At 40.9% G+C, this 4333-nt stretch overlaps 1 protein-coding gene across 1 annotated transcript in view; it reads left to right on the top strand.

Moving 5' to 3' along the window:
• Positions 1-4333, top strand: part of PRDX1 (peroxiredoxin 1) — a 13217-nt gene that overhangs the window by 7265 nt on the left and 1619 nt on the right. The gene's annotated exons all lie outside the window — the stretch shown is intronic.

Genomic DNA, 4333 nt, shown 5'->3' with positions numbered 1-4333 from the left:
TGGAGAGGGAGAGAGACATAGAAACATCAATGATGAGAGAGAATCATTGATTGGCTGCCTCCTGCACGCCCCCTACTGTGGATTGAGCCTGCAACCCAGGCATGTGCCCTTGACTGGAATCGAACCTGGGACCCTTCACAGCCCATAGTCCGATGCTCTATCCAATGAGCTAAACTGGCTAGGGCTATAAAGGCTTTTAAAAAAAATATATATATATTTTATTGATTTTTTTTTTTTTTTTACAGAGAGGAAGGGAGTGGGATAGAGAGTCAGAAACATCGATGAGAGAGAAACATCGATCAGCTGCCTCCTGCACACTCCCTACTGGGGATGTGCCCGCAACCAAGGTACATGCCCTTGACCGGAATCGAACCTGGGACCCTTCAGTCTGCAGGCCGACGCTCTATCCACTGAGCCAAACCGATTAGGGCTATAAAGGGTTTTTATTCCAACTGTATAGGAATAGCCAGCTAGGGCTTATTGTTATTATTTTAAAAATATATTATTATTGATTTTAGAGAGAGGAAGGGGGAGAGAGAAACATCAGTGAGGGAGAAACATCCATTGGCTGCCTCCTGTACAGCCCCTACTGGGGATAGAGCCTGCAACGTGGGCATGTGCCCTGACTGGGAACCCAACCAGCACCCTCTTGGTGCATGGGATAATGCTCAACCAGTTGAGCCACACCGGTTAGGGCTGTTTTATTGGGATTTTAAAAATAAAGGTAATAGCTCAGCTGGTGTAGCTCAATGGTTGAGCATGGACCTTTGTACCAGGGGCTCATGTTTGATTCCCGGTCAGGCATATGCCTGGGGTTGAGGGCTCAATCCCCAGTGTGGGGCATGCAGGAGGCAGCCGATCAGTGATTCCCTCTCATCGATGTTTCTATCTCTCCCCCTCTCCTTTCCTCTCTGAAATCAATTAAAAATAAATAAATAAATAAATAAAAGTACTATATGAACAGTTTTGACATTTGGAAAATAAAATGGGACTAAGACAACTTAACCAAAAACAATAGGCAGATACAACTAATACATTTTTATGATTTAAGAATATATTTGAGCCCAACTGGTATGGCTCAGTGGTTGAGTGTTGACCTTTGAGCCAGGAGGTCACAGTTTGATTTTTGGTCAGGGCAAGTTCCCAAGTTGCAATCCCAACTTGCTGCTCCACCCCCAGTGGAGGGCATGCAGAGTGCAGTCAGTCAATGTTTCTCTTTTATCATGGATATTTCTGTCTCTCTCCTGTCCATTCCTCTCTGAAATCAATAAAAATATATTCTAAAATACATATTTTTTCAAACTTCCTTGTTTTATTTTTAGCATTTAACAAATATGTGGTAAAATATACATAGCAAATTTTTTAAAAAAATATATATTTTATTGATTTTTTACAGAGAGGAGGGAGAGGGAGTATTTTGTTTTTTTCCCCCCCCCCAAAAAAAAAAAAATTCAGCTGATTCTCAAGTACAGCCAATGATGAAAACCATTGCTCTATCCCAGCCCTCATTACACACCTTATAGCAGTGATGGCGAACCTATGACACGCTTGTCAGAGGTGACACGCGAACTCATTTTTTTTGGTTGATTTTTCTTTGTTAAATGGCATTTAAATATATAAAATAAATATCAAAAATATAAGTCTTTGTTTTACTATGGTTGCAAATATCAAAAAATTTCTATATGTGACACGGCACCAGAGTTAAGCTAGGGTTTTTCAAAATGCTGACATGCTGAGCTCAAAAGGTTCACCATCACTGGGTTAGGGCACACATAGCAAATTTACCATCTTAACCATTTTCAAGTGTACAACCCAGTGACATTTAAAAAAAATTTTTTTTTTTAAGGAGAGGTTAGGCCTAGAGGGTTTCAAATGAAATATCAAGGTTCTTAATTTAATTTAGAAGTTTCAGGATCAAAGATAATGTGTTTGTGGGTGTGACTTTGTAAAGTCTAAGCATAACTGAGCAGATTCAACATAAGGTTTTTAATCCAGCATTTGCTCAGAGTGTAGCCTTTTTTTATGGCTCCAGCACTAGTACTTCTCTCCTTAAATATTCACATTGCAAGTACTGAACTACTTGATCCCATCTTTTGAGTTTGTAAGGCTATAGCTTTTTTACTCCCAACCGAACTCTTCCTCCCCTCCCCCATGCAATTGTTGCTGGAATGAAACAACCATATCCCAACTAAAAGTTAGTTAGTTTTGCCCTGACTAGTTTGGCTCAGTGGATAGAGCGTCGGCCTGTGGACTTAAGGGTCCCAAGTTCGATTCCAGTCAAGGGCACCAAAAAAAAAAGTTAGTTAGTTTTAGGACTCAGTTCCTGAGGCTGCAGGTAGAAGAGGATCTTGAACCCCCCCCCCCCCCCAACTTAATGTAATTGAGAACAAAATAGTTGTGATTAAGTGCTACTGATAGCAGATCAAGTGCACAGGTGGGCTTGGACAAATTTCTTGTCTTACTTCATTTTCCCTAGAAGTTAAGTATTTCAAACTAGCTTTCTAAGGCCAATTTAACTCTGATATTGTGACTTAAAGAAGGCGGAAGTTGTTGGTCTGGATTAATGTCCTTATTTTGGGGGACCCAAAAATGAAACTTGGCTGTAGTGGAAGGCTAATAGGGATCAGTGAACACTGATACCAGAAGGCACCATTTACAGAAGCTCCCTTGGGAGTAGATTGAAAGAGCAGACAGCTCCTGATACTGCCCCCTGGTGTGGGGTATGAGGTTCAGCACAAAGACTGGAGTGGCAAAATTAGCTGCAGAGAACAAAGCAGCATGAAAGCAAAGACCAGGCTATAGGCAGACAAAAGTTTGGCAGTCGGTGCTAATAAGCAACCAAAAAGATTGTTTTGTCTAGAAGAAAACAAAGCTTTAGAACAACCCAATTATAACACAGAGAGGAAGAATAATGAACCAGGATAAAGAGACCTTGCCAACTTAGTCTCCTTGGCCTTAAATTCATGGCACTTAAGACCATACCAGTAATTAGAAAGATCCACACTTAGATGTTTCACTCAAATTCAAGTGTTGGTTTTTTAAAAATATATTTTTATTGATTTCAGAGAGGAAGGGAGGAGAGTGATAGAAATATCAGTGATGAGAGAGAATCATTGATCGGCTGTCTCTTGCATGCCCCCTACTGGGGACCAAGCCTGCAACCTGGGCATGTGCCCTTAACTGGAATCGAACCCGGGACTCTCCAGTCCGTAGGCTGACACTCTATCCACTGAGCCAAACCAGCTGGTGCTGTTTTTACAATATTGTTAACTATACTAGAGGCCTGGTGCACAGATTTGTGCACTGGTGGGGTCCCTCGGCCTGGCCTGCGGGGATCAGACCTGAAGTTGGTTGATTCTTATATGTGCCCTGACGGGGGTTGGAAAACAGGGGCTTGAACCCACAATCGGGGAGATATGCCACTCATGCTCTCACAAGTGGCAAGATGTCATTCTTTTTTATGGCCAATATTCCATTGTAGATTGTACCTCAACTTTTTTTATCCACTCATGTATTGATGTTTTGCTCATTTTTGAATTTTTTTTGTGTGTGGTTGAATTGCAGGAATTCTTTCTGCATTTTGGATATTAATCCCTTATTAGCTATATGATTCATAAGTATTTTCTCCCATTCTGTGGGTTGCCTTCACTCTCTTTATAATGTTCTAAAAGTTCTTAATTTGGATCAAGTCCAACTTATCTGTTTTTTTATTGTTGCTTGTGCTTTTAGCATCATATCTAAGAATACATTTCCAAATCCAAGGTCATGAAGTTTATGCAGAAAGCATAGCCTTCAACCTTTCCCTGCCATCCTGAACTAGCAGTGCTCCTTAGGCTAACCTGAGGAAAGTGAGGCAAGGGATTAATCGTGATTTTCCACTTTGAAGAGTTAATGATTTTAGCCCTTATATTTATTTCATTAATCCATTTTTAAAAATATATATATTTTATTGATTTTTTACAGAGAGGAAGGGAGAGGGATAGAGAGTTAGAAACATCGATGAGAGAGAAACATCGATTCAGCTGCCTCCTGCACACTCCCCACTGGGGATATGCCCGCAACCAAGGTCCATGCCCTTGACCGGAATCGAACCTGGGACCCTTCAGTCTGCAGGCCGACGCTCTATCCACTGAGCCAAACTGGTTAGGGCCATTAATCCATTTTTTAAAAATTGATTTCTAGACAGGGGAGAGAGAGAAATGTTGATCTGTAGTCCCACTTATTTATGAATTCATTGGTTGGTTCTTAAAAAAAAAGTTTTTATTTTCTTATATATATACACTAGAGGCCTGGTGCACAAAAATTTGTGCACTTGGGGGGGGTCCCTCAGCCC

The sequence above is a fragment of the Myotis brandtii genome, unplaced genomic scaffold (genome assembly GCF_000412655.1).
Source record: "Myotis brandtii unplaced genomic scaffold, ASM41265v1 scaffold674, whole genome shotgun sequence".
Lineage (NCBI taxonomy): Eukaryota > Metazoa > Chordata > Mammalia > Chiroptera > Vespertilionidae > Myotis > Myotis brandtii.
This window is presented reverse-complemented; position numbering and strand designations above follow the sequence as displayed.